The sequence below is a fragment of the Misgurnus anguillicaudatus genome, chromosome 23, assembly GCF_027580225.2.
Source record: "Misgurnus anguillicaudatus chromosome 23, ASM2758022v2, whole genome shotgun sequence".
Taxonomy (NCBI): Eukaryota; Metazoa; Chordata; class Actinopteri; order Cypriniformes; family Cobitidae; genus Misgurnus; species Misgurnus anguillicaudatus.
The window spans coordinates 9,433,463-9,447,042 of NC_073359.2; the positions used below are offsets into that span (position 1 = coordinate 9,433,463).

General features: G+C 36.1%; 1 long non-coding RNA gene across 1 annotated transcript in view; it reads left to right on the top strand.

Moving 5' to 3' along the window:
• Positions 1–13,580, top strand: part of LOC141359331 (uncharacterized) — a 183,745-nt gene that overhangs the window by 8,230 nt on the left and 161,935 nt on the right. Inside the window, exon 3 of the long non-coding RNA XR_012365754.1 lies at positions 7,584–7,706. This is a non-coding gene — a long non-coding RNA (uncharacterized lncRNA). The remainder of the gene's footprint in view (positions 1–7,583; positions 7,707–13,580) is intronic.

Here is a 13,580-nt window from a genome sequence, read left to right on the forward strand (position 1 = left end):
GTTTTTAATACTACATACACATTTCATGTATTTTCTGGTTGTATTCTATTAAAGAGACTGAGAAACAATTACATATGATCACTATAACATTGCAAAAACAACAAATATAATTCTGGCATGGTGGCCTAAGACTTTTGCACACTAATGTAAGACTTCTTAAAGTTTGCTTAGTCTAATTTACATTCTCTTTATTTACTCATTTTGCTGCTGGTATATTGTTCATGTAAGACCTCGTTGAACCTTCGCATCTTCCAACTCAAATGTTGACACATGCTAATAACATCTGACAAATGTTAATGTTGGCTGAAAATGAACAGGGCCGCTCTGACGTCTGCTGAGCTTCCAGGGGCTCGCCAGTAATCTCTGGCATAACATCTGCAAACAAGGCCATTCTCAAAAAAAAAAAAAAAAAACCATACAGAAACAAGTCAGAAATGAAGGTTAATGTATTGGTTTAGTATTTGAATGTCATGTTTAATGTAATTCACGTGTAGACTTTTAAAATTACAGGTATGAAAAATTTCTCCACAAAAGAAAGCCATTGAACAGAAAGCAAATATAAAACTACTGCGGTATTTCTCAAAATAGTGTCATATTTGAGAAACTGTCTTGAGTAGGCATATATACAGTACAGTTAAATGTGTAACCACAAATATTCACAGACGTCAAATCTGTTGCTTATGCCCTGCTCCCTGGTTTACTGTCAAGTGCCATTAAGAGAGTCATCTTGTGAAACACCTGCAGTCTTCACATTTCCTGTTGCAAGTTTAAAAACCACATTGACATTCAGATTTCAGACAAACCAAAATGTTTTGTCCCAAAATATTGCTGAGGTCTGAAACTTTGAAAACATGAGCTCAAAGGCCTTGGGGCTTTAATTAAATATACCCACAAAATGAGCAAATGAGAGACTTCAAAGGAGGTAAAGGTAATACAGGACTGTAGTTTTTGTGTTTATTCAAAAGCCAACGAGCTTATGATAGAATGATAATTTTCAGAGAACAAGAAGCAGGATTTGTCATTATAGTAGAGAAGAAAAGGTTTACAGAAATGTTTCTCATTTGCTTTGATCATGGCATTGTCAGACAGTTTTGAATGACACATTAGATGTCGACTGGCTTGGTGTACATAAAGACGAATTACAATGATTTACAATGAACCCAAATGGTTTTTGGTTAATATGAATGTTTCTCTTTTAACAAAATATAAATAGAAAAATACAATCAACTCAAAATCTAACCAACAGCTGTTGGTAATCGTTGTATTTGCAAACTGAACTGCGATTGGTCTTTTTTACTAGATTTATTGGCATATACTGTCAGAAAAAAATGGACATAAAATGGTCCCTAGATGTCACTGGGGTGGTACCCTTTTCCAAAAGCAAACCATTGGACCTAAATACTTCATATTAATACCTCAGAGGTGCATATTGTTACCAAAGAGTTCATATTGGCACATCAGGGATGCATGTTAGTACACGAGAGGTTATATTGGCACATCAGGGATGCATATTGGTACCAAAGAGTTCATATTGGCACTTCAGAGGTTCATAATGGTAACAGAGAGTTCATATTGGCACCTCATGTGTGCATATATTGGTACCATAGAGTTCATAGTGGCACCTCAGAGGTGCTATTATTACCAAAGAGTTCATATTGGCACCTCATGGGTACATATATTGGTACCATAGAGTTCATAGTGGCACCTCATATTGGCACCCCAGAGGTGTATATTGGTACCAAAGAGTTCATATTAGCACATCAGGGATGCATATTAGTACCCGAGAGGTTATATTGGCACCTCATGGGTGCATATATTGGTACCAGAGAGTTCATAGTGGCACCTCATATTGGTACCAAAGAGTTCATATTAGCACCTCAGAGGTGCATATTATTGGTACCAAAGAGTTCATATTGGCAGCTCATGGGTGCATATTGGTACCAAAGAGTTCAAATTGGCACCTCAGAGGTGCATATTGGTATTAAACAGTTCATATTGGCACCTCAAAGGTGCATATTGGTACCAACGAGTTCATATTGGTACCGAAGAGTTCATATTGGCACCTCAGAGGTGCATATTGGTATCAAACAGGACATTTTGTCACCTCAAAGGTGCATATTGGTACCGAAAAATTCATATTGGCATAACAGGGATGTATATTGGTACCAAAGAGTTCACATTGGCACCTCAGAGGTGCATATTGGTACGAAAGCGTTCATATTAGTGCCCCAGAGGTGCATATTATTGGTACCAAAGAGTTCATATTGGCAGCTCCAGAGGTGCATACTGGTACCAAAGCGTTCATATTAGTGCCCCAGAGGTGCATATTATTGGTACCAAAGAGTTCATATTGGCACCTCATAGATGCATATTGGTACCAAAGAGTTCATATTGGCACCTCAGAGGTATGTAATGGTACCGAAGAGTTCATATTGGCATAACATGGATGTATATTGTTACCAAAGAGTTCATATTGGCACCTCAGGAGTGCATATTGGTACCAAAGAGTTCATATTGGCACCTCAGGAGTGCATATTGGTACCAAAGAGTTCATATTGGCACCTCATGGGTGCATATATTTATACCAAAGAGTTCATAGTGGCACCTCTCATTGGCACATCAGATGTGCATATTGTTACCAAAGAGTTCATATTGGCACCTCAGAGTACTGGTACCAAAGCATTCATATTAGTGCCCCAGAGGTACATATTGGTACTAAAGAGTTAATATTGGTGCCTCAGGGGTCCATATTGGTACCAAAGAGTTCATATTGGCACCTCAGAGTACTGGTACCAAAGCATTCATATTAGTGCCCCAGAGGTACATATTGGTACTAAAGAGTTAATATTGGTGCCTCAGGGGTCCATATTGGTACCAAAGAGTTCATATTGGCACCTCAGGGGTACATATTGATTCCTAAGAGTTCTTATTGACACTTTGGAGGTGCATATTGGTACCAAAGAGTTCATATTGGCACCTCAGAGGTGCATATTGATACCAAAGAGTTCACATTGGCACCTCAGAGGTGCATATTGGTACGAATGTGTTCATATTGGTACCTAAGAGTTCATATTGGCACTTTGGAGGTGCATATTGGTACCAAAGAGTTCAAATTTGGACCTCAGAGGTGCATATTGGTACGAATTAGTTCAAATTAGTGCCCCAGAGGTGCATATTTGTTACCAAACAGTTCATATTGGCACCTCTGAGATGCATATTGGTACCAAAGAGTTCATATTGGCACCTCATATTGGCACCTCAGAGGTGCATATTGATACCAAAGAGTTCATAGTGGCACCGCATGGGTGCATAATGGTACCAAATAGTTCACATTGGTACCTCCAGAGGTGCATATTAGTACCAAACAGTTCATATTGGCACCTCAGAGGTCCAAATTGGTATTAAAGAGTTCATATTGGCACATCAGAGGTGCAAATTAGTACCAAACAGTTCATATTGGTACCAAAGAGTTTATATTAGTGCCCCAGAGGTACATTTTGTCACCAAATGTGTATATATACATAAACCAATTTTTCAAATGTATCTTGCTTTTATTCTTTTCTTTTCACTCTGTTGCATACTGAATTGTGATTGGTATTTTTATTTTACATCTACTGTATAATCATAAGATCATATAGCTAAATTCAAACTGTAAAGGCTGCTTCAGATCTAGTTACAAATTAAATGAATTACAGTATAACTACAATTCAGATATGCTATGTATTTTAGCCTATAATGTTACATTTGAAATAGCTGCAATTTCTCTGATTAAACGAATCACTGAAATCAAATCACGCATTCAGAGTTAAAGACACGAAGGCGATCTGCATTACTTGCGCTTAGATTCTGTAAATAGCTTTTAAATCTTCTTCCTCAGTGTGACAGTGTCATCAAATAACTCAGCCAGCGTATAAAAAGAATAAAAAAAGGAAAGCACACACAGCAGGTCTGCGATGCAGCCGTAATCTGATGTTAATTAATCCTGTGGATTGACTGTCGGCCGGCAGAGGAGTCAATCTCCGTCTGCGGTGTCACCCACAGTGATATGATAAGCCACATCAGCTTCTTGACGAATTTAATTTGGATTAATTTTTCATAAACTACCAGCGATGTGACATAATCTCGGATTGGCCTAGAAACGGACAGGAAAACCGTTGGCCTGTAATTAAGATACGGCTATCCTCTGATTTTACCGTGATCGCTTTAGTTCAGCTTAAATGTGATGAGTAGGCCGTGTCATATCACATCCATTTAATACATCAGTGCAGTGCAGAAACTGTTTAATAATAATCTGATTTGATTTAACTTGTTTGGCTTTTACATTCACATTTCAAACAGAAAAGGTGTGCTATATACGTTTCCATCTGCCTTTTATTACTAATACATTGGAATAAGATTAGAAACATTATTAAATCTTAACAGAAACAATTGTTCATGTACACATTTTGCATTTATCATGCACTAAAGGAGATGTGAAGAGGGTACAGAAGTAAGATTTAGGCATTTTGCAGATGCTTACAAAAGTGAGGAAAACAAGGCAAAGATATGAAAGGTGCAACACAAAGATACAAAGTTTAATTTTTTACAGACAATCCCTAATGAAGAGGGAGAAAGAAAGCATTTTTAAAAATTAGCACCCAGCACAGACCAGAATCGAACCTGCATCTTCCATATGAGCACCACAATTCAATATGTCCACTTGCATGCATAAACCACTATGACTTTCGTAGTCACTATCAGCAGTGGTTCTCAAACTTTTTCAGCGTGCGGCCCCCCTTGTATATGGTGCATTCCTTCGTGGCCCCCCAAATTTTTTTTTATAACAAATTTGTTCTAAAACGTAACATTTTAATACGACAAAACATATTAAAGTATACAAAGTAGTGCTATTGGTTAGTAGCCTTATTTTTTTTAGGTGTAATTACACAGAATTCACGATAAATGAATGTATTTTATGAAATGTCATAAAACTGGGGCCCCCCCTGGCACCATCTTGCGGCCCCCCTGGCCCCCAGTTTGAGAACCACTGGCTTACAGTATTTAATATACACAAGAATCATTTGTTGGTCTCAAAATGGCGCATCTGTGTTTTGCAGACACTGTGTTCTCTTCGCCACACAAACTTGAAGAGCAAACGATTAGGTCCAGCTTTGTCACTTAAAATATATCTCTGAAGCCACGTTAGCGGGATGAATATCTGGGACACAGTTGCATTCATTGTTCAGTGAGCTTTCGTTCACAGTTCAACCCACCGACAGCAATGAATGTTGATTGTGACCTTTGCTGTACTTCTCAAAGTCAGAGTTTCCGGGATTCATACGAGGTTGCCGGTAGCGTCCGGGAGTCCGTGCTTAACACTCGTCTTTGCCGGGAGTATGCGTGGATTTGTTTGGGTTGGGAGGGGGTTGGTTAGGCTCGGTAGGGTTTGGCCACAGGGCACAATCAACGGTCGATGGTTTTTTCAATTTAGCTCAAACTCACCGACAGCGTTGAATGTTCACTGAGGCAAACGGTGGCCTGATGGTGAGTCGACTTGACAGTCTACTCAGAGGTCGCTTTGGAGACGAATCAAGCAGCGGGAGGGAGCGTCCCACCTCTATGCTCTGTTGAGACATAACATGGGTCATCCACTCCAAAAATGAACCAAAACAGTTTTATGTATTATTTATTACGCATTTGAATAGTAACATAAAATAGTAATCTTTTTGAAAGGTTTTAACTCTTTACAAGCCAACATGACTCAAATCTGACTTTTTCTGGTTACATTGTAAACAATTTATCATTTGTCATCAAAATGTTTCCCTTCTGAAACATCTCTACTTTTTCTGATGATGTAATCAAGGCCAAGTGGGCGGGAAAAAGTCATATAACAATTAACGTTGTAAACAAACATCCTGTACTCATTCACATTTATGCAAAGTTGTATTTGCATGAATGTAAATAGACAGTATTATCCAAAGTGATTCGCTGTGCATTATAAGCTATACATTTTATTAGTATGTGTGTTTTTTGGGAATGAAGACGTGACCTTTTGTGCTGCTTATGCAGGGCTCTATCCAGTCAAATCTTAAATTGTTATTAGGGATGCACCGAAATGAAAATTCTTGTCCGAAAACGAGGAAACCAAGACCGAAACACCGAAAAAATTATGCCAATTATTAGTACCATTGCATTTATGGCTATGACTGTGTACTAACTTTACTAGGGGTGTGACGGATCACAAAACTCACGGTTAGGATCACATTACAGTTTTTGAGGCACGGATCGTATTATTTTTCGGATCAGCAAAAAAGTGGTGTGAAAATCGAATAACAAATTACAAACATTTATAAAAAAGAACAAAGTTGCACATTAAGTAAGGTCTAAAATTAGCATTAGGTACATAATGAATCATAACACTGTCTTTATTGTATAAATTAACTATAATTATTATTTTTTTAGAGCTACAGAAGTGATTTTCTCTTTGTCTAGGGTTGTTTGATTAACATTAATGACAGAGACTTAAGTAGGTTAATTGAGGTTACTGTCTCTTTAAGACCAAATAAGCACAGACTGGTTTCTGTCTGTAATCTATACATAGACTTAAGACATAAACAAATGTTTTTATTAGAAAAAGAATACTGTGAAGATCATTTTGTTTGTATGTGCCCTGTCAATAACAAAGATTTTATGTTTGCTTGCTTTTTGAAACGCGTCTTTTTGTGTATACACTACTGAGTGCACTTAAATGCGCGCGAACACACAGACGGAGGGCAAGTTCCGCATAAAAACATTACGTTGTTTATCATTGCTCTATTCGCCAAATGTATGTTAATGGACTACAGTTTGAGACTAAAGTTTACACATAAAGATTTCTGATCTTTGAAGGGCATACGAATTAGGGCTGGGGTAAACGATTATTTATTAAACGATTATTTTTTTCGATTATTTTTTCGATTAGTCAACTAATCTAATGACTAATTGGACGATTAATCTAACGATTAGTTTCTGTTGCTTGATTAATAAAAACCATAATGTATCTTAAATAAATGGCAAAAACATTCTTAATAATATACTTTAAAGGTTGTATTAGCAATTTCAGGCCCCAAAAAAATGAATGATCACATTGGTTGAATCTTTCGTAAAGATCTGCTAGCTGCCCGCAACATAAACAGGCTTCTCCACATGTGCAGGTCGCGGTTTCTGTTTGCGTCATCAGAACATTTCGGTTGTATTGTTTCGGTGATAAAAGTCTTTTGAGCAAAAACCAAAAATGCTCTTTTGGGCCATTTTCGGCCAAAAGATTTCGGTGGCCGAATAATCGGTGCATCCCTAATTTTTATTTTAATATCAATGCAGTGTGAGCAGAGTTAGTCAAAGGTCTTGTGTTAAGCAAACTGACAGCATACAAATCAAGAGAAGGGAAAAATATTAAATGAAATATTAATAGCACATTTATTACGTTATTATAACAAAATACTAGCATAGCATTTAAAGGACCCATTATAGTGCAGTATAAAAAATAAATTTTTAGAGTTAAGAAACAGCAAGAACTTGAAGCTAAGACAAACGTAAGTCTGAACTGTCTTTATTTATCCGTGTAGTGGACCTCACCTTTACCGCGGTACAGGAGGGGATTGGACGCCCGGGAGGAATTTGACCGACCACCTCAGTCTGTGTACCTGCTGACCCTTTCTCTGCAAACACACACAGAGAGCCACTCATTTGTGAGTACTGAAACAGGCTACAAAACTGAATGTTTATGTAAAAAATAATTACTTTGGAATAATCTGAGGTATTCATCTGTGTTTGGGTTTAGTCTCCTGCTTTTTTCCATGTTTAATGAATGTTTTTCCCTGCGTATCACTCAACACAATTCAATAAATACACAATATGTCAAATATTTATGATGCTCCTCAATGAACGAATGTATTAACTGGATGGTTTTAGGATGGATTTTAACTCTTTTCATTTATTTAGTTGGATCAACCTAAAAAATGACTTAAAGAGCACCTATTTCATTGCTAAAAACAATGTTATTTTGTGAATTTGGTATAATACAATGTGTTTGGGTGGTTTATGGTTAAAGACATTCTTTTTTCAAATACTGTACATTTTTGTAGCTCCAGATTTCACTTTGTTCCTGAAATGCATAGATTTGAAAAGCTCTGTGGTCCTGATTGGCCCGCTAATCTGTGATTGGCCTGAATACCTCTGACGTCAGCCGGAGATGTGACGCTCCTTACCATGTTTGAAAGATTGGGTTGCTAACAGGAGTTAACTTACAGACTTTTAGTCTGAAGCAGGAGGAATTATGATATTGTTAGTTTTTTCTACATCACCAATCCCAGGAACAAAACTGTTGCCTATTCTGTGTGTTTGCTGTAGTAGATTAAAACAGATTTACGTTGGAGACAATTACACACCAAAGGAAATGTAAAAACGTGAATCGGACAATAGGTGCTCTTTAAATTGGTAACACCTCAAAAGTTTATTCAACTTAAATTTTTACTTTAGATGAAAAACGTAAGTGTTACCAATTTAAGTCATTTTTTAGGTTGATCCAACTTCTGACTTTTTAACGTTCTACTGTGTTGATATCTAATGGCTTTAAAATTGTGCATATTGTGCATGTTTTAATTGAAAAATATAGAATGAGGACCTTAAAAATGAAGGCTGACTCAGTTTTTGCCAGATTTGTTAAAATGTGTTCACAAATAATACAGTTTTGATTAAACCAGGCAGACAGCTCATTATAAAAGAGGTATATTTTTAAAATATAGTAATGATGTTTTTACACGGTATAAAAAAGTAAAGTAACTTACCTGGTTACCGTAAAATTTTCAGGTAATTCAACTTAAAAATAGTAGTTGACGCAACAATTTTTTTTTAGTTAAAAATATTTTTTAGTTGAATTTTAAGGCAACCAGGTAACTTACTTTTTAAAGTTAAATCAACAAATCTTTTTATACAGTGTATAAAAACAGTTATAGTTCTGATCTTAGGTGTAATATATATTTTTATATGTGTGAAGTGATTTGAAGATAATAAGCGAGTTTGTTACTATTGTTATTATTTTATTTTCTCTCGAAATAAAAAAAAGTTAATACACTCTCAGATGAAATGGTACAAAAGCTGTCACTGGGGTGGTACCCTTTAAAAAAGTACACCTTTTTACCCAAATGTATACATATATGTACTTAAATGAGAAATATTAGGAGCTTTTTAACTCATTCCCCGCCATTGAAGAGAAAACATTTGCCTGAAAAAACGTGTTCCTAATGAGTTTTTATGGTGATCTGTAATACCGCGATTATCCACTAGAGACCGAATAAAAAACTGAACCAATTTTTTTTTAATTAATTTTACATACATGTTTTGATAATCATTATGAATCTGATCTCTAACAAAATTCCTTAACACAAATGCAATTATTTCAGCTTTTTTGTTTGTTTGTTTATGGTTTGTTTGAAAGCAGAGGGTCTGTTTTTTTATTTTGATATATTTGGATGTTTATTTATTTTAAAAAAATTTTTCCTTGAAGGCATTTTGTAAAACTTTGTGAAAATCACAAAAAATGCTAGTGGGCAACTTAAAAAAAAAGGCTGGCGGGGAATGAGTTAAAGAAAACTGCAAGTACATAAATCAGCTCCATATCTTACCCTGATTCAAAACAGTAATCGTTTAATAATAATTTATAAGTTTGAGCTGTCAGTTTGATATCATTTGACTTCAAACACAGGATAAGTCCATAACTTGCAATTTTAAGTTTCAAACAGAGATGGCGATAGAGAGGCAAAAGTTACAGAGTGCAGCTTTATAGGTATAGTTGTGAAACATTTTGTACCATATTAAAATACAGTACATGCATATACAACAGAAGAGCGAGAGAGAGAAAGAAAGAGATGAAAGCTAATCTGTATATTAAAGGGAAGATGGATGCGAATTGAACAGCTAACCCACCCCTACCCCTACGCAAATGATACACACATACACCCTGTGTTAGCCACGCTATGACTTGACTACCGCTCTCTTCTCTACAACACCCTCTCTTTGATCGGTGTGATTACAGTAATTGGGTCTGTAAGATCTTCACACAAGAGGCCTTTATCAGGGTGATGAAGGCGGACATCACACACGCACACACGTACACACTCACGGTGTCTAATTACACTGGTGAGACAGAAAAACACATTTCAGGCGAACAGAAATATCCACACTGACATCAACCAGTCACTTTACGGATGTCTCTCTGTGTAAAGGAATGAACAAATACGTTATTATGAACCAGGGGTCCAGTATTATCTAACAAATGTGGCTGAATTCAATAATTTTAACAGGGTTCACCTAAACCTTTAATTATATAAGGATTAAATAATTGTGATACGATGATATACTTTTAACTTTGTTAATTTAAGTGAATATTTTATTAGATTTATGCTTTACCATTAAGCCACCTCTATCATGTCGGCCTGTGCTAGCATTAACCATATAAACGATAAGTTCTTTAGTTGGACCCACACAATCTCAGGGAAACTCTTAACTATTTTACAACTTGGTTAATTCACTATTTTACAACTTGGCTAATTCATATGAATTTGTATTAACTCATTTGTACATTTTAAAGGTCACATTCTTCCATATCACATTTTTTAAACTTTAGTTAGTGTGTAATGTTGGAGCATAAATAATACCAGCAAAATGATAAAGTTCAAAGTTCACTGCCAAGCGATATATTTTCTTTAACAAAATTCCCCTTCTAAAGCCTACAGCGAACGGACGGTTTGGACTTCAGAGAGGGCTGAATTGAATGACGTCATTAGTAGAGTTTTTGACTAAACTCCACCCACAGGAATACGCCAGTCGCCAACTTTGGCTCAAACGGCTCGGCTAAGCTAAGCTGCTGTCGAAGCACAACACATTAAACAAACTACACAATCAGAACTCATTACGTATTTCTGAAGGAGGGACTTCATAGAACAAGGAAGACATGGATGAAACAGTAAAAACAGCGCTATAGAGATAAGTAAATTGTGTAAGAAATACTGCGTTTTTTTCCACGTGAACATAACATAATGCAATTTACATTTTTCATTTGAGAGATGATTTTATCCTTACAATGCATTCAAGGTATACATTTTATCAGTACCTGTGTTCCCTGGGAATCAAACCCACAACATTTTGTGCTGCTAACACAATGCTCTACCAATTGAAACCGTATATAGACACGTTCATGAGAAGCATGCGCGTTGTTGAGGTTGCGTGTCTGGGCGGAACTTAAAGGGGACATTTCACTTTTTTAAGATGTCAAATAAATCTTTGGTGTCCCCAGAGTACCTATGTGACGTTTTGGCTCAAAATACCATATAGATAATTTATAATAACATGTTAACTCTTTCCCTGCCATTGACGAGTTATCTCATCAATCCGCAATACCGCTATTAGCCACCAGGTCTGTAACTTATAAAACCCGGAAGTATCGCCCTAGGACAAACAACTGTATGTTCGTGTATGTTTTGAGGATCGCTCTGAATCTGATTTCTATCAAAAGTCATTACAAAAATGGAATTATCTCAGATTTTTGCTCAACATTTGTTGTTTTTGAAGAAACCTACCCATATTTGAGAGGTGATAAAAGAGAACTAATGAAGGTAGGATGAACTTTTTTTTGAAAGCAGAGGGTCTGTTCTTTAATTTGATATATTGCATGTTTATATATTTGAAGAAGAACATTTTCTGAGAGGCTTTACATTTTTGTGAAAATCATGAAAAATGCTGGTGGGGAAAGTGTTAACATAACCACTTTGTGGGTGTGAGCAAAAATGTGCCATTTTTGGGTGTGTCCTTTAAAATGCAAATGAGCTGATCTCTACACTAAATTGCAGTGCAGTGGTTGGATAGTGCAGATTAAGAGGCGGGATTATCCCCTACTGACATCACAAGGGGAGCTAAATCTTACGAAAACAAAGCTACTGTCTTTTTCACATTTTCTAGGTTGATAGAAGCACTGGTGACCCAATTATAGCACTTAAACATGAAAAAAATCAGATTTTCATATTTCCCCTTTAACTTCCGGTCTCTGTTTGTTTTAATGCTCTGGCTAGTGGCTAAACTGAACTCTGGAACAAATACCTCGTCAAACAGAACAATGTTTTGGTTTTCTATCTTCGAGGGGAGACGGTGATCATGGATCACCGCTATGTGAAGGGAGGTTTGGCAGTCGATCTGTAGTTAAGATTGTATACATTATATAGTATATAGTACACATTTTACACGAGAATGTAAGCACAGTGTAGTTTTTGACTTCAGCTATGATCTGAACTAAGGTAAATCACTCGTTACTTATTTTGCTTGTTATCAGAAATAAACTACTCTTTAAAGGACTCTCTTGTTATTGAGTTTACCGGAAGTTACGTTTGTTTCACGAAAGCCGTTTGTTTATGTTGTTCCTGCTTAAACCATCTATATTCCATCGAAAATGACATTATGTAAAATAGGGTTGTAACGGTATGACATTTCCACGGTATGATAATCGTCTCAGAAACTATCGCGGTTTCGCGGTTTGCCAGTATTAAACACATTATTATTATTATTATTATTATCATTAGCTACAATGACCCTTAAATTAATAAAAAACAGATAGGGGTTTTGGGTTGAACATATGGTTTATTATATTAATTTTTTTTGGAAAAAAATACACTTTCGAAAAAAGTAAACTTTGATTCTTAATCTTTTTTATTCTTTTAATTTTATTGTTTTAAATAAAATGATAAAATACTTATTAAATTCTCTCAGAGCTGCTCTGGATATATTCATTTGTTCACATCGTCATATAGTGAGTATGTATAGTTTTTATTATATGGCCTAAGTATAATCAACTTAAATTGATATGTAATATTAATCACTTAAATGGGCTTTAGTGCCTCTTTTTGCAGCCACTCTTCGTCCACATTTCTTGCAAACTGGATATCCATCTTCAAGGACAACCCCGTGTTAATTTTTTCGTATACCCAAAGTATTCCTATACTGTAAATTTAAACTTTTTTTCTGGTGGGGGATAGAATTTGTAGTCTCTGACATTTTCTCTGCTGTACATAAACGAGTGGAGTCTAGCAGTCACGTCGAAGTTGCATGTGCGTAGTAGCGCAGGTGAGATCTGCTTTATTTTTCCCCCAAAACCGTGTATAAGCAAATGTTTACGGTATGATAATCCTAAAAGTTTATATCAAGGTATATCGCCACACCGGTATACCGTTACAACCCTAATGTAAAAAAATAACATGTTCTTGTGAAATGAGGTTGATTGGACGGAAGAAGACATGCTAAGATCGTGTTTTGTGTAACTTTTCCGTTATTGTAAAGTGGGCGGAGCTTGGAAAAAGGAAGCTATTGATAGAGACAGAACGCAGTTATACTAATTTGAAAACCATGCGCACCGGGGGGAAACAATCCAACCGTCTCCATTCACTTTGTATTGCGAGAGTCATTTCTGGCTTATATCAAAAAACAGAATAATGCCTAAAAGCTGCTGTGTGACAAAATGTACAGCTAACAAGCTAAAAAACCCAGAAATACGTTTTTATAAGCTGTCGAATCAAAAA